This window comes from Ictalurus punctatus, chromosome 4, assembly GCF_001660625.3.
Source record: "Ictalurus punctatus breed USDA103 chromosome 4, Coco_2.0, whole genome shotgun sequence".
Classification (NCBI taxonomy): Eukaryota; Metazoa; Chordata; class Actinopteri; order Siluriformes; family Ictaluridae; genus Ictalurus; species Ictalurus punctatus.
The window spans coordinates 6,004,873-6,029,200 of NC_071284.1; the positions used below are offsets into that span (position 1 = coordinate 6,004,873).

General features: G+C 37.4%; 1 long non-coding RNA gene across 1 annotated transcript; it reads right to left on the reverse strand.

Annotated features, from left to right (window-relative positions):
• Window positions 1–12,786: 12,786 nt before the first annotated feature.
• On the reverse strand, window positions 12,787–18,909 carry LOC108264836 (uncharacterized). Its single transcript, XR_008393842.1, has 3 exons — window positions 18,373–18,909; window positions 17,689–17,758; window positions 12,787–12,815 (listed from the first exon to the last, which is right to left on the reverse strand). It is a non-coding gene; the product is annotated as an uncharacterized LOC108264836 (long non-coding RNA).
• Window positions 18,910–24,328: the final 5,419 nt, after the last annotated feature.

A 24,328-nucleotide genomic window follows, 5' to 3' on the forward strand; every position in this document is an offset into this window, starting at 1 on the left:
GATTGAAGTCGCACAAGGCCGTCTCATTCAACAGTCTGTGCTCCAGCCACATGTACACACACACATACACTTCACTCCCTCCTCCTCGTCTCTACCAATGTCTCCTCCTCTCATTCCCGCCTTCTTACTCTTTCTCCCTTTTCTCAAGCATTCTCAAGGCATTCCTACCCTTTGTGGCTGGCCTCTGTAACAAACTTGTAGTCACCCTTCCCCCATATGCTGAATCTCTTCCCATTAGGGATGTAATGATACACTCTTGTCATTATTTGATTCAATTCAATTCTCAGAATATTTTGAACAAAATTTGAATGAAGGAAAATCATGACTGAAAAATAGTGACCATTTTTTAAAATTATTTCTGAAGTGTAAACAATGCAAAAAGTCTGTATAAAACTAAATAAATCAAGTTGCTGCAAACAGCAGATTAATATTGTAATCAAAATATATTACAGGTTCAACATATCTTAATAAAGATATTAATAAATCCTCACCAAATTTTGAACAAACACAGTCTCTGACCTGGGGAAAAAAATGATTGGTTGAAACATAATGAGCACTGGAGCAGTGCCTGAGGCATCATTTTAACTACAAATAGAGCTCCAAAGTCGGTTAAAATGCCTGAGTTCCACAATTTTTTTCTTGGGCAGGATAGATCACAGCGGCATGGGGCTGGGGTTGCTTGAAAGCTACTGAAAAGCTCTTTTTCAACATGGTTGTGTAACCATATATCCTATATTGTGTGTCGGTCATTGTGATATGGAGCTATCAGGCCCGGCGCATGCTCTATATATTTTAACTCTATGGGTTGTGCAGATTGGGACTTCTGCTGTTCAAACAGTGCAATAGCATTATTACAAGGGATTTAAAAAAAAATTGAATAGAATACTGATTTCCATGATGCACATCATCACATTTTTTTCACGAAGCATCATTACACCCCTACTCCCCAGCAGTCTTAATCTAATGTTTCATCTTTCACTTAATATATTACATACACCACTTTACAGACAATGTAGTTGTGTGCAAAGGTCTGTGTACCCCAGGACAAAATGAAAAAGAAATTAAATTCATATTAAGAGATTTATTTTATTGTTTCACACACGTTCCACAGAAATGGTCAAATAATGGTGTATATTAAAGTGTTAATAATGAAACAATCAGAATTATATCACTTTGAAAGTTTGTATCTGAATGTGATATACATAAAGAATAAAACACTCGGGTGTTCCCTTGTAGGAAAATAAATCACTGACTGCGTGGTGTAACGAGTTATTTCTTAGCACCTCAAAGTTCATTATTTTACAATAACAGCACATCCCAAAGTGTTTTATTCCTCTTATACCACAGCTAAAGCTTGCGAAAGCTAACAAATTTTTTGTTTATTAAAGCATGATGTTGCAGTTTTTCCCATGACGTGTTACATTTCATGTTGTAGAACAAGTCAGAATAAAGTTAGTTCCTCTTGTTAGAAACAATTCCTTCACCAGCCTCTCTTTTTTCTTATTCTTGAAGTAAATAAGACAAAAATTGCAGCTTTGCACATTACCAAAAAACCACAAACACCCCCACTAAGGAATAGCAGGTGAAATAACAAAAATAGGCCACAAAGTCTTGTTAGCAAGATTGACAGGAACTCTGGAGCAGTCTTGGAATTGGCTAGGGGAAGCATAACCAAGTATTAGGAAAGAAGTGACACATGGTAGTATTTATTTATTTATTTATTTTGACTGTTGAGTTTAATCATTTTCATGCAAAACTATAACCCACAATACAGTCTGTTGAGTTTACTGACATGACTCTGTAAATTAACTTGGTTTATATGCTTTATATTACTATATTCATCAAAGTTTCGCGATCTAGTTCTAGTGTTTACATTTTGAGACCTTGAGGTTGTCTCAAACAAGTTTTTTATTGCCACTGTCACCTGAATTGAATCAAACACAGTTTAAGAACATGATGTTGTGGATAGATTATACAGGCGACATTTTTAAAGCTGAAGGCTTTAGTCCACCCACTACCCACTTACTTACGGTGACATTCTAATTCTCTAATATATGCAGTGATTTAAGGATTTAAAGGGAACCATCTGCTTCATTGAAGTCAACAAAAATGATATGCTCCTCACTGTTCAGCCATATACTAAAGGCAGTAAATTCAAAGAGCTATACCATAGATCCTTGAGATGTTTGCTTTTTTTTTTTGGTAACTGCTCCAAGCTGTATAAAATTGGTCGCATAGCTAGAAAAATTAAGTTTAGTTCAAATGTTTCAAACAGAAGGGGTTTCTTTATAACGGCTCATATGAGGATGCAGGTGTCTTGCCAAAAATCGTTACTGCACTTCTTTTTAGTTTATTTGCACTCATTCTTGAATTCTGCACTATATTGTGCCATTGGTATGCAGTTAAAGGAGCGTGAAATTTGGGGATTTGCTTCATGTGGTGTCAGAATTACTAGATCTAGCTCGAAGGCATAGCCTAGTCACTTTAAAAGAACAAACAGTGGCTAATGTCAAAACAAGCTTTATGATGTCCTCCTTAGTAGCCTTGGTTGTTTGTTGTTGCTATATTTAGTTAGCTTACAGCTGTTGGGTTTCATGGTTTCATTGCTGTCCTCATTGAATCTGCCTGGGACAATAATAGTTATTGGCAGTTAAAACATTTTGAAAACCAGGAATTTGCTTCATGTGGGAGATTCCTATTCAAGCTTTGATGGCGTGGGTGAACATAATCACAACCTGTGGGTAATGTCAGAACAATGTTTGTCTGCATTTGCTATGCAGTCACTGAATACACCTACACTACCACTTAACGGGTCAGAATAAAACAGTTAAAATGTTATACAATCAGTATCTGGATACAGATGCATTATTATGGCCAAAAGTTTGTGGACACCTGACCATTACACCCATGTGTGCTTTTTGAACATCCATTCCAGATTTAGTGCCCCTTTGGTGTTATATTATACAACAGTTAGTTAATGATAATGAGTCTTTATTGGTCACATATACATTACAGCACAGTGAAATTCCTTTTTTTTCCACATATCCCAGCATGTTAGGAGGTTGGGGTCACAGCACAGGGTCAGCCATGATACGGTGCCCCTGGAGCAGACAGGGTTCTTGCTCAAGGGCCCAACGGTGGCAGTTTGGCAGTGAGGGGGCTTGAACCCCCAACCTTCCGATCAGTAACCCAGAGCCTTAACTGCCAAGCCACCACTGCCCCAGTTCCGCTAATTTGATTGGTCGTGCAGTGTTCCAAGAGTATTATACTGTATTTCCTATAACTGCACTGAGACATTGCACTGTATGAATCATTCCACTCATCTGTATTCGCCATGTACAATTCCACTGCTTAGTTCAAAACCTTTACTACAGTAGTGTTAGAGACATCATCAGCCAACATGGCAAACAATACCTTTCAGGAATAGAAATTTTGACTTAAGATATGAAAACTCTCAGATGTAGATGAAAATGAATAAGGAATGCCAATTTCACTGGAAGCACCTTAAATGGCAATGTAAAAATCAAACGTGCTGTAAAGTGAGTGTGGCTTCTTCAGGATCTATTTACATTAGCAGAGCAAAAATAAACAGGGCATTTGGCCATATTGTGGCCGAAATGTCACTTACTCGATATTAACTTAACTTGTTTTGTATTACTACATATGTAACTTTTGTTACATGACTACCAGTCTAGGGTTGGAGAGCCAGTAACAAAAAAAACAAAAAGCCAAAAACAAAAACCACCTTGGAGAGAGAGCCAGGATATCCTCCTGTCCCAGAAACACCACAAGCACTAATTCAATGAAAATAACTTTTAACTTAAAGTTATAAAGAATGGTAACAAATCACAGAAGTAATAATGACCATAACAGAACTACTACTACTACTACTACTACTACTATTAATAATAATAATAATAATAATAATAATAATAATAATAATAGGATACAATAGCTTTAGGGGAGGGCATAACCAAAATAACAAACAAAACAAATAGCTACCCAAGAAACCTCTTTAAAATTACCTAGAAAAAGATCAGGAAAATAAAGAAAAGAAATTACAAAACCCTTCCCTCTCTTCCTGTCCAACCATAAACTCAGAAAAATCAGGATTACAAACAAAAATGGCACCCTCCCCCTACATTCCCCAAACAAAAACAAAATAAAGATACTGAGCAAACAAACTACTTACAGCAGAAGTGGATCATAAAGGAAAATCAAAACAAAATCAACAAATTTAGTTCTCTTTCTGTTATGAAACACTTCATCACAACCTCCTGAGCTCACTTACTCAAAAACAACTCAACATTATAACTCGACACACAATTCTGGAAAACAGAGGAAAGGCTTCATCCTCGTCCAAGGAAGTCTCTCCCCTCTATCCACAAATCCAATGCTGCTTATATATCTGCTCCTCCCGTATGCCATCCAATCACCTCAAACATCCACTAATTGAATACAGCTGGTCAATCAGAGTAACTGCATTACGGTGGAGGGAGAGAGAAAGAGTGCAGAGAACAAAACACACATCCAAATACAACACGGAGTACACAAAAATACATAAACACGCCGCTATAATTAAACATACATCCTCGTCCGTTACAAAATATCGCACTCGCAATCAATTGACACGGCTGTGATTACATATACCAGTATATCTGTGCTAATGCTCGTGCTATATTGCTTAAATAACCTCTGCTTTTCTGGAAAGGTTTCCACTAGATTTTGGAGCGTGGCTGTAGAGATTTGTCCATTCAGCCACAAGAGCGTTAGTGAGGTCAGCCACTGATGTCAGGTGAAGAGGCCTGGGGCACAGTCAGTGTTCCAAGTTCATCCCAAACTTGTCCAGTGGGATTGAAGTCAGGGCTGTGTGCAGGCCACTCGAGTTCTTCCATACCAACCTTGGCAGACCATGTCTTCATGGACCTTGCTTTGTGCACAGGGGCAAGTGAAGGGAAATGATATTGTTACAGCATCCTATATACGTCCAGTCAGGTCCATAAGTATTCGGACAGTGACACACTTTTCGTATTTTTGCCTCTGTACACCACCACAATGGATTTGAAATGAAGCAATCAAGATGTGATTGAAGTGTAGACTTTCAGCATTAATACAAGGGGTTTAACAAAAATATTGCATTAACCGTGTAGGAATTACAGCTCTTTGGTTGGGTTTTAGTGCCTTACAGGAGTTGAATGGTTTTCTGAAAGGGAAACCTTCTGTTGTAAGATTTTACATAAAAAACCCTTTTAACTTTTAAGAGTGCTGAAGTACTCTTTAGGCTGCTAAATGGAACCTTTTATGGAACCTTTTTTTCTAAATGTTGCCAGTTTTCATGATGCCAAATCCACTTAGAAAGCTATACAGCATTGATAAAAAATCATTGAAGAATAAATTACTATATATATTATTTACTGTATATAATTACATTATGAGGTTTTTTTAATTAGGTTGTGGTTATATGGCTATAAGAGTACTATATAGCTTAATCAGAAATCTGGTGGTTTGTTACAGACATTAAGAAGACTAATAATCACATTTTCATGCACCAGTGACGTGTCTTTAGATATGCCGTGGTGTGCAATAAAAGGGCATTTAAAATTTTGGAGCAAAATAATTTGCCAAGCGAAATTAAAACCCATGTAGCTATAATTACTATATTACTATAATAACTTCTCATATTCTAACAACACACTTAGTACTGTCTGTCTTTACTCTTCTTTACCTGTAGAGTGGAATGATTTGTAACAACACTGTCCAGCATTGTAATAATGGAACAACACTGTCCACTGTCCAGCATCACCCAGAAGACCCTTTTGAGTCTGGTTCCTCTCAAGATTTCTTCCTTATGACTTCTCAGGGTCTTCTCTGGTCACTGTCATATCATTAATGATTTTAAATCTGAACTTTCTATAAAGCTGCGTTGTGAGTGTCTGTTGTTAAAAGGTGCTATAAAAATGGAATTGAATATAATTACAGTTCTTTTATTTGACACTTATTCATCTAGCAGATGCTTTCATCCATAACGACACTGTTGAGCTGATCACTAGCTGAAGCTGCAGAGCCACCACTGCACAACAGTATAAATAACTTCTACTGTTCTGCTTTAGCTTGAACCATTAGTCAAAAACTCATTATGTCATTGTGCTGTACTTATTATAGCCTTGTGGAATGAAGAGATTGTTCTGGGTAATTTGTGGGAGGAAATACAGTAAACCTAGTAACTCAAGAATTTCTGGGAAACGTGGCCTTATGGGTGATTTAATGACTTGAGAATGTGGCCCAGAAGACTTTAAATACTTGATACAGTGACCCAAAAATAGTGTTTGTGTATTTTAGCAGAAGCTCAAACAAAAACTTCTAAGAGAAAGATCTTTACTGATAGAGTTCTTGCAATATTGCCGGTGGTCTAGTTAGAGGACTATTAAAAATGTTAAGCTACTGTCAAGATATTTAATGTCCTTGACTGTTTTTTGTGTTACTTTCTTGGTGCTACAGATAACTAAGAATTTTAAGGTCTTAGACAAAAAGGCAAACACTAACCACTCAGTCATTAATCTGACTCCAAAGAGACAGCCGAGTTCTCTAGGTGACTCAGAAGAAAGGTATGAGTTTAGCCTTGCTGTTATCATTCACACTGGGGGATGGATCCGTGGAAACTGATCCTGCATTGTAAAATATAGGGTCATGGCATATGTTTGGGTGGAACTTTTTGCACAATGCTAAGAACAATCAGTATTTATTAGAGATGCACCGATGTATCGGCCGATAAAGGCTATTTTTCCCGCTATTGGCTATTGGCTGATAGTTTAAAAACCAGGGCCGATTATATCCTGTCAGTCAAAAGAGGGCGGGTAAACACATCGATTTCGTGCTGTGTGTAAAGATGATGTCTCTTGTGTGGAATTACGAAAAAAACTGCAGTTTGTAAGCTCTGCACTGCTAAAATTTTACACCGGAAGTGAGCAGCAGTGAAGCGGCGTCGAGTCTAATTTAGTATTGGTGCATCTCTAGTATTTATAAAGTATTATAAAGCAAGGATATCTTCATAAACTCTTTTGACTCCAAATCTGAATATAGGCAAGAAAATAACAAAGAAAAGAATATAAGTGAGAACAAGGGTACAAGGGATTTTTTTTAATTGAAAGAATAGTAATTAAATGTTTTGAAATGAACTAAAGCTGCACTTAAAGAAACAATACAGTAATTGTGTGGTTAGCTGCAAAAATTCTGGATTCTGAAAAACAGCCAAAAAAAAAAAAAAAAGACAAAAATCACCACACAATCATCAAAACAGAGAAGAGCATTTACACACTCTGCATACAGCGGTCTTGCCACCATGTTGACGCGGACATGTGTGGGGGAAAAACATACTCTGGTATCCCTGTCTGTAATTTATGCAGCACTTTTTAATGGCATGTCAACTAGTGAAAGTATTGTAAAGGACAAAATTCTAATATGTGTAGCATCGTGGGAATTTTAAAGGATGTCACTTATTTATTACATGTTAATGACCAGTAATCTATAGTACTGTAGCCTAATGGATGAATATAAGCACAAATGCAAACAAGCATCTGCATTAACACATCCACACTGAAATATTATGCATTATCTGTTTCTGTAGTAACAAGCAATTCACAGGTACTTGTAAGATGGATGCTTCACATAATCTAAAACTAATGAAAGAATCAAAAAGCATGCTGTTATTTAATTAGAAAAAGGATCATCATTGTTAATATTAAAACAGTACAATTGTGGTCTCTCACCAGCTGCATTTGTTGTAACATCTCATCCCTTAGTTAAATGTACTTGCTAATATTTCATGTAAATATATGGTCGCTACAGTGGTACTACTGTACAGGGTGTTAAAGCATGCGCGTAGTGCCAAGGTAATATTTCTAATAGAGGCATGAAAAAGAATAATTCTAGTCAAGATGACATTTTACATTTTTACACACTGTGCACTACTCTCACTCTCAAGGAATGAATTCCTATTATGTAATCACGCAGTATTTACTACATTTCCCCAATATTCCACCCCTGAATTATCTTAAATATATAGGAAACATCAACGCCACATAAAAAAACATTCGTGGAAGCAATTGTGTATTATAAACAAGGCTTAAGAGAGAAGAACAACAGAAAGCATCTTTGGAAACATCAGGTCCACATACCAAAACATTCCTGGAAGCAGTCGTGTATTATAAACAAGGCTTAAGAAAGAAGAAGAATAGAAAGCATCTTTGAAAGACATATGGATTTCTGGAACTGATGCTCTTTAAACTAACACACGGGAGGTGAAGTATACAGTAAAATATTTGTAAATGTGGAGCCCAAATAAATGCCAATTGAAATAAATACCAACTGTTCCACTTACAAGGGGTATGACAGCTTAGTGGTTAGCATGTTTGCTCGCAACTCTGGGGTTGGGGGTTCTTGTGCCCCGAGCGCCCTAGGATAGGCTATAGGATCCCATGCGACCCTTTGTAGGATAAACGGTCTGTAAAATGGATGGACTGTGGACTCCTATCAAAACAACAACAAAAAAAAAAACCCATAAAGGAATAAAACAAAACAACAGTATTGTATTTATTTTATTATTATTATTATTTTTTTTTTAATATTTGGTGCAATTATAGTTTGTCATTATAGCACTTTTTATTCAGGGTACTTATTTGTTAGTACTTTTGAATGACATTTTCCTTTGGCTGATAGAAAAACAAATTATTCATTGCTGGCTCAGTGGTCCTGCTGCATGCTTTACATTTCTTTTTAAAAATCTAAATAAAATGTCCATATCTTCATTTTGCATCTCCAGCCAGCATCCAAAAAAAAGCCCATCTGTGTGTATAGGATTAAAGTGTGTTGGTATTTTTGAATCCTTCACTGTGAGAATCCTACTTTATGAAGATAACCCACACTCAGTCCTGTTTTGTCATAACTGTTGAAAGCCACTAACATAATTAGGGATGTCTTGCTTTTGTCTCGAGTCATAAACTCCAAACTCTCTATCATTTTTCTTAGTTCCTTGTCATGAGACAATATATTACCCAAAGCCATATCTGCAGGCAAAATCCTCAGTGTCAGAATTCTTTGAGTGTCACACCATCAGCTCAGCTGAATCCACTCGTCCTGATGTGCAAGCTCCTCACACTCTAAAAGACAAAAGCAATAGAAGGCACACTGCATGTTTACTGCCCACGCACATATTCAATGCTGACCAACAGTGATGTCACAGGATAAACAGGTACTTATGATAGATTATATGTTTGTGGACATATGACAATCACGTCCATATGTGGGTCTTCCCCAATCTGTTGCCACAAAGTTGCCAAAAAGCACACAATTGTATAGAATGTCTTTGTATGCTGTAGCTTTACAATTTCCCTTCACTGGAACTAAGAGGTCAAGCTTGAACCTGTTCCAGCATGACAATGCCTCTGTGCACAAGGCAAGGTCCATGAAGACGTGGTTTGACAAGGTTTTCCGACCTGACCTCACTAATGCTCTTGTGACTGAATTGGCAAATCCCCACAGCCACGTTCCAAAATCTAGTGGAAAGCCTTCCCTGAAGAGTGGAGGTTATTGTAACAGCAATGAAGGGCTAAATCTGGAACGGGATGTTCAACAATCACTTATGGGTGTGATGGTCAGGTGTACACAAACTTTTGGCCATACAGTGTAAAAAAAATTCTTCCTTGTTGTTAATCAACATCGATGAAATGTCAGAAAATCCCAAATGCAGGAGGTTTGCAAAATACATGATGCATGATGCATTACTTATAGTACTTAATATATCTAATCTAGATGGCTAACCTAATCTACTGGTGGCATGTGAGCTTCTTTTTACATCAACACAAAAGGTTCTTCTGCCTTGTTTCTGGAGAAAGCAGCATTAACCACTCTTCAAAGAGAATAATTTAATTAAACTCCTTAAATAACTTGTTAAGCCACATCTTCTGAACATCTCAGTTTCTACTCCGTGAGGAAACAATTTCTGTACTTTGAAGAGAATTTCTGTAAACACAGATTACTGAATGGTATCAGATAACTCTAATTGAGGGTAGGCACATTTTTGGAAAGCAAGTTCTGATGCAATTTCACATTACATAGTTCAGTTTATTTTTAGTCTAACTGATGTGGGTGCAGGTTTTCATTTCATTTCATTCAATCGATCAGGAGCCACACCAGATTCTACCTGCTTAATCAGTTAATCTTGGCTTTCAATAGCCTCAGGTGTGGTTTCTTGGTTAGAATGAAAACCTGCTCTCACACAGGCCCTTAAAGCCTTGTTGTTTCTCCATCACACCTTGTTTCAATAAGAATCATGGTAGAGAAACATGAGACCCTAACCTGCCTTCAGCAAAGTCACAGTGGCCTTAAGAGGTGGTGGTTGTCAATGCATTTTATCAGAGTGTCTTTTCCTATGGGCAATGCAGCAGTATGACCGCACACACACAGCTATACATCAGTGAAGAAGGGAAGGCTGGGCTGAAAATCTTACCTGCATAGGTCTGGGTCTGAACCTCCTCCTGTGCATAGAGTCTCAAGGCACTTTTCAAGCTATATATAGGGGTGTGTCAGTGATCAAAACCTATGCCTCCATTGACTCTGGATTCAAGCACACAGCCTGACTGCAGCATGGCAGCAGTGTGCTCTGGCACACTGGCTAAGACCAAATCATGTCAAGAAAAATAACCAAGCTTCCATTCCACTAAAGAACATGTGGAAGAGTGGTAAAATGTAACATACATTTAATTAGCCGTATCACTAGCCGTAGCATGAGTCTATACATTTCAAAAGAAAAACACATGCAAAACGGTGTCTTTTTACTTTAATTACCAGTTTAAAGCACTAAAAATCTAGCAGTATGGTTGGCTGTAGTGATGAGACACAGTACACACACACACACACTAACAATTACCACCCTAGATCCATTTCTCTTAAACAAACTCTTTGTGTCAGATTGTCAGAATGAACTCTGTGTTGTCTGTCTTTTAAAACAAGAAGACAAATGATAAAAAAAAAAAAAGAAAAGAGGCTGAGGTAATGCAAAATGACTACTGGTTAGATTATACAGTATTAATCTGCTTTGGCTTCTTTTCATCCTCCTGCTTTGACACACAGAGCAGCAGCTCACGAAATGACAGAACAAGCTTTGTTCATATCTGCTTTGAACACCAATTCTGACAGGAAATAGAAGTGCTTTGATTTGGAACTAAGATCTGATATGATCAAATTAGCGCAGTGACTGTGGCCTGACTGATCTGGGATATCAGAACACACAAAACGCTTTCCTGATTGTGTAAAAATAGTACTTAATATAAGATTAAACTGAGTTATAAGTTAGTTGAGGTAATCTCGAGGAAATGTTTTAATGATTTTGCACATAAAATGTATTTAGTTTATAGTTCAACTTCATGTTCAATGTCAGCAATTAAGGAGTGTTTTTCCGAGGAGTAATCACACTAGACCTCAAATATTACTGCACTGCTTGCAATGCACTCATTGAAACCAACCTCACTGTGTATTTATTGTACATGACCAACAGTATTATTTATTTAGTTGATCCTATTGGACAAAAATGTTGATTAATTTTCTATAACTGCATGGATCGGACAGCAAAGTTTATATTAAAGTACTTACCCTACTTGATCATTGTAGAATACACATACACGATTTTTAAACAATGTGTAATTAGTGATATGAAGTTTAAAGTGAGGACATTATTTAACATTTATTTATTTAACAATTTTTGTAAGGGGTCTCCAGTGTCAGCGTTTTGTAATAATCTGGTAAAGGTAAAGCTGTAACTTTAATTGTTCCCTTACAGAAAAGCAGTCAGAGCAGGGAGCTTTGCGGTTTCTCTGTAACATGACAAGCTGCATTTTTGTCTTATTAACTTTGATCGAGAGAGAGAGAGAGAGGGGGAGAGAGAGAGAGGGAGAGAGAGAGAGAGAGAGAGAGAGAGAGAGAGAGAGAGAGAAGAGAGGCTGGTGAGGGAATGACTGATTATACCTGCTATAACATAAGTGATAAGAGAATCTAACTTGGTTTGTGGATATTCAACAACTTTAAATGTGACTATAATTGGATACATACAATACAATCAACAGATGCATGTTCTGTAGGGTTACATCAGGCATAATGGCTGTGGGCGATTTCAGATAAAGCCAGCTGACCCTGTATGACTGTATAGCCTCTTCTGAACAAGCAACATCTGTCACCAATTTATTACACCCTCATACACACACAGCCAAACTGGTTATAAAGCTATATCTAATTATGTGTTTGAGCTTTGGCTTATTTGGAGAAGGGTGCATAACACCGCATCTGAAACAATTCCTAATTTGCTGATCGACCTGCTATAGACTTTCTCGCTAAAAATAACCTATTTGTAGAAAGCATTCACGGTTTTCAGGACCTTAATTCATTCTAATCTAAAACACATAAATATTATTTTATCTGGATTAGTCCAGAATCCTGGATTTCTTTTCCAACGACTTAATCTTTGGAAGAAAGTAAGAACGTATTCTAAAGCTCTATTTGGGCTTAATGAGGGGGATAATCAGGAGGTCAGGCTGTGCCCTTGCACATTACGGAGTCTAAAAGGCACAGGCACACACCACTGCCACGACTACAATGTTGCAGACAGTTGCAATGATGGCCACCCACAACCAGATGGCATCGCTAGAGAGTTTGCCCTCGTCCTCCTGCTCGTCAGGCCGGGAAAAGCTGGCGTTTAGGTTAGACACAGATGTCTGCAGGGACGTATTGCCATTCAATGGGGAGTCCATGAAGGTGACTGGATAATGCTGTCAAGAGATAGAATGCGATTATTATATAAAATCAAAGCAATCTCCAAATGTACAGTTCTGATTAATTTTGCCCTATTGTGAAGCTTAGCATTAATAACCTTAATGCTAGATTCGTGTTTTTTTATATCATTAATATTTGTTCAAAAATCCAGGATCTAAAAACCAACATGTCATCTTAAATCCTTTTAAATTCTCAAATCTGATGGGTTAGAAATAAAAAAACAAAAAAATAAAATAAAATCACACACACACACACAAAAAAAACCCACACCTGCACAGCATCCTGTAGTACTTGCATAGCAAACTGCTCACTGTAAAGCTTGAATGCTTTCAGCTAAAGCAATATCATCATTCACACTAATAATTCCAACATCCTTCACCTTGACGCTAAAGACTTTGAAAGTCAGCCATCAGACAGGTTCCAGACCGGAAAAACTAACTTAGTTTACGCCTCATGTATTCCCATTCATCATGCAAATGTCTGATAGCTTCCATCTGAGCCTGACATATGGTGACACCAGTCTGCTAGCACAGGTGCGCCCTCAGCAGCGTGGTCCGATTCACTTCCCTGCTGCTTTCTACCTCATTGACTCTGCCTTCCCCATTGCAAGAGGCTTCATTCATCACACACAGACACACTCATCGCTCTCACAGCACTGACAGCAACGCAGTAAAGTACAAAGATGGACTCTTAAGCTGTCTTGGTAATAGGACAGACCTCAGCAGAAGTGACCGAATGTTTGTTAAATGTAAGTGGACACGTGTGAGTAAACCAAAGTTTTCGTAATTCTGTCCATCTGAACCGAAATGTGAGAGTTCATTACATTGCAACTCAGCTTCAAAATGCTCTCGCAATCTGTCTAAAATTAAGTTTGAATTTACTAAGGCAGTAGCGCATCACGGAACCGGTGAGTGGAATCGCCTACTAAACACACTATGAGTGAAGCACAAACTGCTGTGTAAAATCTGCCTTGAAGTGGTGAAAATGTAAACTGCCAAAAAGCTTGAAATAAAGGAAGAAATGCAACTTCAGTAATGAAGATAATGTGTTAACAAATAAAGTTCTTGCTAAAATAAAGATTTTTGGGTCAGAATAAGTAAATGGTAGTGGTCGATGTTGATATGTAGGGACGCGGATACCAAACAACAATAAGATGGCAAATGAAAACACAATACATTTACATGCAGAATACAGGCCTACAGCAGATGAAGAATGTTTTTAATGAGTAGTTGGGTTGTTTTTTTTGTGTTGCTGGTGCATGTAGTCTGGGTCACTGTGGATCCCGGGCCAAACACTGTGCGTGAGGAGTGAGGTGTGAGGTGAGAATACACCTGGGGTGGGAGCTGCCCTGCCAGTCCATCACAGAGCACCAAGTACACTCACACATTCACATACTCATTCACACCTAGGGGCAATTTAGATTAGCCAATCCACCAACTGTACTAGCATTTTTAATAGCAGGTGGGAGGAAACCAGGAATCCCAGAGGCAAGCCACATGGACAAGGAAAGATCCCCAGAGACAGTAAAACTCAAAATAATGTGAACTTGTACATAAATGTACCGGAGCTGGTAAAGAAGTCAGATAGTAAAGCTGAAGGGACACTAAAGTTAATGGAGACACAGGAAAAGTACAGGAAATATACTTTAAGAGATATACACATTAAAGGTGCACTAGATAAGACCAAGGATTCAAGACCCAATCTTCTTCAAGGATTAGCTTAGTAACAGTTAGGTGGGTTCATCAAACATTTGATCTTCCATTCAAACACAAACAAGCATTCTGGACCAGAAGTCGGTTTTCTCAGCAACTTTATAAACTTTTGCTAAGGCCACTGCATAATCCATTGGGTTTTTAAAAATCACGTTCTACATATTTTGCAGGTTATTTTTCCAAGTAAGGAATAAAAATAATAATAATTATTTGAACTATAGTAAAGGACTGGAGTGTGTTAGAGATAGATCAGAGTATGTGGATTCAAAGTTTAAAGGGAGATTGAGTTGGCCGCAGGCTTCAGTTTTTGAGTGTAATTGACTGCAGAAAGATCAGTCCTCTGGTTTAAATGATAATGTTATTTATTGAAGAAAAAAATTGGTATTATCCAATACCAAATTGCCCACATTTTTACTAATTCCCCAAATCTGTGAAACTGCATTCATTATGGTGTTCAGCTGGACTACACACAACCAGGCCTGATCACTGCAAACCCTGTTCAATCATTACTAACCCAGAAGAACATTAAGGCTTGTCTGAATTTTTCCAAAACACACCTTGATGATCCTCAAACCTTATGGGAGAATGTTCTGTGGATTGATGAGTTGAAAGTAGAACTGTTTGGAAGACAGGGGTCCTGTTACATCTGGTGTAAACCAAACACAGCATTCCACAAAAAGAACATCATACCTACGGTCAAGCATGGTGGTGGAAATGTGATGGTCTGGGGATGCTTTGCTGATTCAGGGCCTGGGCAGTTTGCAATAATTGAGGGAAACTTGAATTCTGCTCTCTAACAGAAAATCCTAAAGGAGAATATCCGGTCTTCAGTCCATAACTTGGAACTCAAGTGCAACTGGATTATGCAGCAAGACATTGATCCAAAGCATATGAATAAATCCCAGTCTTAGAAGTAAGTGAAAGACTGATCTCCAGTTATCAGAAGCATTTGGTTGCAGTTATTGCTGCTAAAATTGGCACAACTAGATTTTAAGTTTAAGGGGGCAATTAGTTTTTCACACGGGTGATGTGTTAGACAACACCTTTTATTATTCAATTTATACCACAGCTATTTTCCACTGCAGTTTGTAATTTACTAATTAATGACAGGTCATGATTTTTAACCATTTATAGTTACATGTAAGGTTGAGAAGTTTGTGAGTTCCTGTTAGTTCCTTGACAAGTGACAACTTGTCATGTCACAGACAAACCGGAAAATGCAAAGTCCTCCACCCTGAGACTTTCCAGTGTCAGAAAACTTACTGACTCTTTCAAAGGGCTGACACTGGAGATAACTCTTCCATTAATGTAAAAATGTCTCCTTACAGAAAAGATTACCATATCAACAATTATACATTTGTCCTTGATAAATAACACATTTGATTTTAATCCATTTATTATTTGACTTAGATTATGTTGCACATATACCATAGAAGTCCCTGTGAATGAGCGGTTACTATAGAAATAATGTATTATAACTTGAGCATTAATATTAGTGTTGAGGATCAACCACCCACTCAATTTGGAACACATTCAATACAATGACAGCATATTTTTCCATAGTTTCATCACTCATCAGCTAACTGAACACCTGCTTCACAAACTATCATCTCTGATCCCTGCTGTGCCAAAAAGCCATGCCAGGATACAGTCAGCTTGAATGGATCAAATTTTAACTTTGCATTGGACTAAGTAGGATAGATGCTTCACTTAGTACAGGAGATATTTAAATGGTTCACTTATGTCAATCTTATGTCAATTAAGTATAGTAAAATGCTTGAGGTGACAAAATTAGCCATATTAAATTTTCAAAACCTGAATGGACAAGGCTTTCAAAGCTACATCACACACTGGTGTCAGTACCCTCTTAATTACATTTATAATTACAGTCCAGGAGGGAAGGGAACAGATGTGAGCTAGTGCCCGATTTTGACACTCTTCTTGATATTACTGTGACTTTGCTATAATGTACAAAAAAAACAGAAGCTTGACTAAATAGCTTTTCCCATCTGTTTATACCTATAAAATCCAATCTGCTTTACTCAGCCAAAAGAACTACTATTATGAAAAAATACATTAACAACCAAGAAATAAAGCCAATATCTACCTCAGTGTAAAATGATGTACCCAGTATAAGCACAGTCAAGTTCCCCCCCACACAAAAGAAGCAACTCAAACACCTAAATAAATGGTTTGTTTAAAAAAGGTCAGTAAACTGTACAACACAATTTTAATATTATTCTGTTCTAGACATAATTACTGCACGTTATATTGGCATGAGGCAGGAGATTTTGACTTGGCTAGAATTATAAGCTATCTGACTTGACAGTAGGTTTTACAAGCACAATTTTTACATAGTTCAGCAGGTTATAAAATATTTCAAATTCTTACTTAAAAAATAAATAAATAAACAAATAAATAAATAAACCCGAACTCAAGAGTTCGGTGAGTTTGGTATTACAGATGTTCTTTTGTTACATCACTAATAACACATCGGTTCAAAAACTGTTTTATGATATTAATACTGAACAAAGACTTGTGCTGATATTTGTTTTATAAATGCAAATGACAAGGTAACGAGGTTATCTGTGTGGAGTTTCTGTGCATGTCCTCCCCATGTCTGTGTGGGTTTCGTCCAGGTTCTACGGTGTCCTCCCACCTCTCAAAAACATGCCAGTAAATGGATTGGTGACTATAAACTGTCAATAGGTGTTAATGGTGTCCGGAAATGGACTGGCATCTCCTCAGAGTGCATTCCCACCTGAAGCCGAGTGATCCTGGGATAGACTCCAGATCTACCACAACCCTAACCGGCATAAAGCACTTAGTATGAATGTGTAACTGCTGGTGTAAATGAGCTCGTCACTCTTTTAAAGAATATTTAATGCAGACACAAACTTTTAATAAGTGTATTTCTCAGCATCACCAACCCCCTCACACACACACACCTTCCCAATCAGCCTAGTAAGTTTTAATGTACCATCAGCTAATACGACCCTTCAAATGAAAAGGATTCATTAGGCCCTGGACAGATATCATAAATCAATTTCAAGCTTTATGCTGCATCCAAATTTCCGTCCTAAATAGTATCGGAGATTAGAATGAGCGTGTCCCAAATCATAGTATGTTGTGATGTAAATGAGTATCCCAAACGTACCTGGATTGCCTAGTATTTGCAGTAAATTTGGATCCAAGGACACTTTTTCAGCTACTATCGCCCACAAATCCTTGAATGAGGAAGGAGTTTTGTGACTGTTTACTTGGTCGAATTCAAGGACGCATTTTAGAGAGATGTAAATAAAATGCAGAAAAATAAATCAAGGGAATGGTAAATTAAATCAGACAGTATAAATTACATAAGGAATAATGAATGAAGAAAAGATTAAATGTGACAGGAATTTACAGCGACAGTGTGTGTAATTAGTCAACAACCTTCTCTTCCATTACAGACTTATTAGCATATCCAAGTAGGCTAATGCATACATAGTTTTAATGCATTGTATAAGTAGGCGAATTGGGACTCAGGCCAAGTCCCGCCCACAGAATCTAAGGTGGCCTGTAGAGTGTCTGTAAAATGATTGACAGCAGGCACATCCACACACAAACAAGCATTCCGGACCGGTTCAGTTTCCTAAACGGGTTTTCTCAGCCACTTAACACACTTTTCTGCTGAGGCCACGAGTGTGACCTCTATATATTTATCATGTTTTACATATCTTTCAGGTTCTTTATACAAGACAGACATTTAAAAAAAATACTATTGCAACTTTAAAATGTTATAAACGTAAATATAACCTACTTTACATGTAAATAGCAATTACAGTATAGCAGGTGCTCTTACCTGCGCTGGGATCAGAGAGAACTCCATCTCCTATACTGGATGTTTTTACAGATACACTGATTATTCTCCGTTTCTCTCCCGTTCCTTTCTTTTCTGCACTTCAGCTGAAGAGTAACTTTTACTCCTTGAAGACCGCACAGGAAAAGTTTGCGTTCCTTCGCGACGTCTATCAATTTTAAGCAAACAAACGTTGTTGTTGTTGTTGTTTCAGCTGGTTAACGACACGTTCAAGTTTTTCTTGTCAGCACGTCTTGTGTTAGTCTTCCTACATCTAAACAAGCTATTCGTTTGCCTTTACGTTGAAAAAAAAAGTTAACTTTGACTTGACAGCCTGAAGCCAATGAGTTTAAGCAGTGAAGCTGAAGTGTGCTTTAGTGAGTGTGAATGAACAGCCTCTCCACAGCACCAGCGACATAAACACTAAACGTCATGTTCGTGGCCACACCCACTTTTTCTTTTTAACCAATCAACGTTTTATTCATGACCAGGCACACGCGCGTTTCCCCGCCTATTTGTATAGCGGGAAATAAATGGCATCTGAACTCGTGCTGCAGGTTGATCTTTTAATTTTATTTATTTATTTATTTATTTATTTATTTATTTATTTAATTTTTTTTTGGGGGGGGGGGTACACATAAGATTAATTACACAAATCGACTGCAAGTAGGTAAACTAATGTTTTAAAAGCAAACAAACATGCATGTACGAATAATGTCTATTTCACACCCAGGACCTAAACGCGAAAAGTTAATTTCAGTTTAGGTGAGGACAATAAATAAACATGACAACTTCTCAAAAGCATTTCCTGAATTGGACATCAGAAGCCCTGCTGTAGCAAACACAGTTAATAATATTAAGGGCACTGTAATTATTACAACATGACTACTAAATGTGTGTATACAACATGAGTACTAAATGTGTGTATTTTTTAAATATATATATATATATATATATATATATATATATATATATATATATATATATATATATATATATATATATATATATATATATAAAATCCATTAGGACTATCTGAATTGTCATTCAGGCAAAAATATTGTATTGCAAAGTTTGTTTGTAACTGTGGCATATAATGGCATATAATTTATACAAATATAAAATACATATCCCCCCCCTCCCCCCCACATTAAAATGTGAAAAATAATTTAAAAATATATATATTCTTATATGTTGAAAATGAAATCAAGTGCTATGTTTTCATGTGAAAAATAACTTTAATTACTTATCTAAAACTGCCATTTTCATTTTTTATTTTTTATTTTTGGAAAATAAATAAATAAAGCAACTACACGGTATGCTTTGCCTAAAAACATCATTCAATCTCGTTATGTTTGCCGGTTGTTTGTATGACTAATTCGACACAGTTTGCCAATGAAATAAAATATCCTGTAAATATTTTGCATCAGCTAGAATTGAACTTACTGCTTAGCCAATTATGCCAGCTAGTGGACTCAGTGCTAGTCTAACCTGGCATTAGCAATGGAAGGAATTAAACTTTCACTTACCATGCCTTCTAAGCAGGTAAAGGAAAAGTCCAGCTTTGTTTAGTCCAGCATATTGAAACATTTTACACAGTTAGGGCCAGGGATGTTCATCCTCAAGTTCCACACTGCAGTTCAGGCTTATCCATATTCAGAGGCACACAGAAAGCTATAGCATTAAATACATTGTGTTTAAAAAGAAGGTCACCACAGATGATTGCACAATTCTTTTCGATGAAATTGATTTGATGCTTTGTAATGAACTGTAATGATTGAATGTTAGACTTGTTTTAATAATATTTTGTTAAATATTACAATATTACAGTATTACAACACACGAGTCAGGTTGTATATATATATATATATATATATATATATATATATATATATATATATAGGTATTGGTTGGTTTGGGGCTGGTTTCCTTTGGTCATTTCACTGCTGCTTCTGTCATGCAGAACTGGCAACTCTGCCAACTCACCAAAATCAAGAATTTCTCAACTGCCTGTAAACAGCCAGGACATGACCAATGGACTGACCATAGCTAATTCATCCTAACTGTCTAAAAGTCAACTAAACAGTAGCATGACACCTTTGGCATACTTTTATCAAGTGTTGAATTAACTGTTATATTGTACATTTGTGACCTGCTCTGATTAGTACTACAGGTTTTATGAAAACAATTCAGCTGTGTTAAGATGTATTTTCCTTCAAAATATTCCGTGTAATCACTAAATGGTAGCGCAGTGTCATGTGATAGATATAGACTGGTGATATATTAAATGTTAAACCAAAGTGTTGGGTCAGCGCAAGCCACCAAACTGCTTCAGTGCACAAGTGTCTTGTCACAGCTGCTACAAGTCTCTGGACCTGTACTGGAGGCATGATCACCATTCATCTCAAAGAATATTCCTTTGATTGGTGTTTTGATGATGTTGAAGAGGTCATAGATTTCCCAAAGGTGTTCAATTGGGTTGAGATCTGGTGACTATGAAGCACTGCATATGATTTAAGTAATGTTTATGCCCTTCAAACCATTCAGTGAGTCCTCTTTCCTCATTGACGGGGGCAGGATCATCCTGGAAGAGACCACATCCCATCAGGATAGAAATGTTTCATCAGAAAGATAAAAATGATCAGTCAGAAGAATGTTTGTAATGATTTATAGTGAGGGACAAGTATGTTAGTATATCACTGCTGTAACATTCATGCATCATTTTTCCTTACAACTTATCCTACACAGGGGAGCCTGGAGCCTATCCCTGTGGACTTGGGACAGGGAACAATCACACACATTTACACACCGATTCACAAACTACAGACAATTTGGAAATACCACTCAGCCTACAGTGCATATCTTTGGACTGCAGGAGGAAACCTGAGTACCCGAAGGAAACCCCCGAAACAGGGAGAAAATATGCAAATTCCACACACACAGGGCGGAGGTGAGATTCGAACCCCCAACCCAGAAGCGAAGCAAACGTGCTAACCACTAAGCCACCGTGCCCCCACTGTTGAACCTTTTGCGTATTAAAAGAATTTTGGCTTCATAAGTCCCAGCAGTCATGCTGTGAATCATGATTTCATCTGCAAACCAGTTTCATCTAGTTTCATTTGGTTTTTGATTTCATCTGCAAACCAAAGAATACGGAATAGCATCTGAGCTCCTGATGTGCTGATGTAGCTGCCAAATGACGGACATCTGTGTTACTAAAAGCAGTGCTCCATCAAGGACACCAAACAGGCAATGTGCTCAGCTGACATGTTTGTCAGTCCTATCTTTAAAACGTCCTGTACATCTGTCAGACCGAATGATGCCGCAGACCTCTTCTCGGTATGTAGTTTCAGGATGAAGCCTACAAAATAAATGATTGAACAATGTGGCATAATTCTGATCCAACTTTTGACTGGGTGATATCTGGAACTATGTGCTTCTACCTATTATTAAAATGTGATTACCAACCAGAACAAGGTGTATCAAAATATTCAATTTCAAGGAAGATAAATTCTTGTAAATGACTTTCTATTATGAAATAGAGCAAGCGCTTTATTTATTTATTTTTTTAAATCAAGAAATCTACTTTAGATGCACGTGATTTGAATGGATCTCTATGGAGTTTATACTTCAGTCGTGTGTGCTTTGTGTTTTGACAGATGCATGTCGCACACTTCAGAGTTAGTGTTGACTATAACATGAATAACTAAAAAAAAAAAAAAAACTCTCAAACACTTTCAATGTGAACTAGTCTACACACTTGTTCACTCGTGCTGTAGGTAGCGTACCAAACTCCAGCCCACTAAGCTCAAGAACACAATAGATTTCATTAACCTCTTAAGAGAGATAAGAACATTTCCATCAAAGTCTTCCACTAAAGTAAAAGCAAATCCTCATGTGTGTCCCACTGCTATCAGTCACAGCATGTTTGATGGATGGAAAGTGGCCCTTGCCTTTCTCCCCGTTATTTCTCACTCTGTCAGCTCTCAGTGATAAAGGTTAATTGAACATCAAGTGTGGCTCTCTGAGAGCAGGAGTGTAGCTTTTTAGAAGAGTGTGATACTTTTTAGCTATACTTATCTGTTGGCTGCCCATTTCCATCAGCTAGGTAAGGAACAGATGCCCAAATGTCAGTCTTTGCGCTTGTTGTAATGCGTTATTGTTTCTATAACCTGCTGATAAAAAAAAAAAGAAACTCAGAATTTGTTGCCTTCTATTGGTGGCATGTTATGTCTAGTGGATGCCTTTAACGACAAATAATGGTAATGGTTTTAATGGTTAACTGATGGTTTCCACTACAAATACCATTACATTTACATTTATTCATTTAGCAGACGCTTTTATCTAACACGACTTAAAAATGAGGAAATACAAGCAAAGCGATATTCAAGCAGAGGACAATACAAGTTGTGCTACTTTACAGGATCTTTAATTGAGTTATAGAAGAAGCAAGTGCGCAGAGTAGAGGTGTAAGAGCCAGACTAAGGTGTTTTTTTTTTTAGGGGCTAGTTACATGTTCACGGAAGAAACCATTAGAAACCATTACAAACCATTAGAATTTCTGTGACTGATTTTTTGTTTGTTTTACAGCAGGGTAGTAACATCTCAAACATGTAATTGTTGATATGGTGAAGCTTTCTGTGAAAAGATTTTTAGAATGACTCTCCAGTGTCAGAACTTTGTAATAGTTTGAAGTAGAGATGCGCTTTTAAGTTTTCAGATGCAAGAAAGTCTTCAGGACAGACTTTGTGCGTTGGGTTTTCAGGGTAACGTAAGCTGCACGTTTTGTTTAACACACACACACACGCGTGCACACATACACACACACACACATACATACACAGAGCAAGACGGAGAGAAGCTGGAATAACTTTCCTACATGTTGATTAATTGGATAAAACAATAAACACACAAGAACAGTCTCATTGTTCCAGTGTAACTGTAATATTTTAAACATCCATTGATGGAGTTCAACAACTTCAGCTTCCCTTATAAGGGAGTTCTGGTCATTTCTGTGGACAGAGGGAAATGTCCAAATTCTTGTTCAGGGAATTTTTGCCCTCAGCGAAAAATAAATCACAGAGGGCAAAACTTCAGCGATACAGAGAGAGGAAGAGTGTGCGATGGTCAGCTGCTCAGTCCACCAACCGATCTCGACTCAGAAAGGAATTGTATTTAATTATTTATATTAAATTTAAATTAGAGGTAAGTATTTTTTTTTAGAAATTGCTGCAGCCACCGAAGCAAAAAGTATACTGTTTCCCGACCCCATCTAATTAAAAGACTCGGCGGCAGAGTGTGTCACACGTGTGCTTAAATAAAGCAGTGCTTTTCAAAGTGGGGACCGCCAGGGGGCGCCCGGGGGGCCTCAACAATTTGGGGTGAAAAATAAATTCTCACTCTCAGACAACAAACACACACACACACACACACACACACACACACACACACACACACACACACACACAATAAATTCCTAATGTAATGTAATGTTAAGATGTAATTATTGTTAATAAAAAAAGGGGGAACATATTCAGAAGTCTGTATTTTTAATGTGTTTTAAAGACATTTTGCAAAAGGATGGCCTCGGTCAAATGTTAATGCCATTTGGGGGGCCTTGCCCTGGAAAAGTTTGGGAACCCCTGAAATAGAGTACTCTCAGGTAGAATCGGTTGCGGTAATGACTGGAGTGAGCTATGGATGTTGTAGTTCTCATGGGACTACACTATTACCGCAAGGAGGTCTGCGCCGCCCTCTGCCGGCGCGTGCGGGTGTTACACGAGATTACACATTGCCGTATTAACTTAGCTACTGACTTAATTGATTCCTTCCTTACTTATTTACTTTATTTATTTATTTATTTATTTGCTTTCTTCCCTTTCATATGCACCTATTTGTTTACTCACTTACTCACTCACTCACACATATTTATAGGCTATTTATTTAAAATACCTACTTA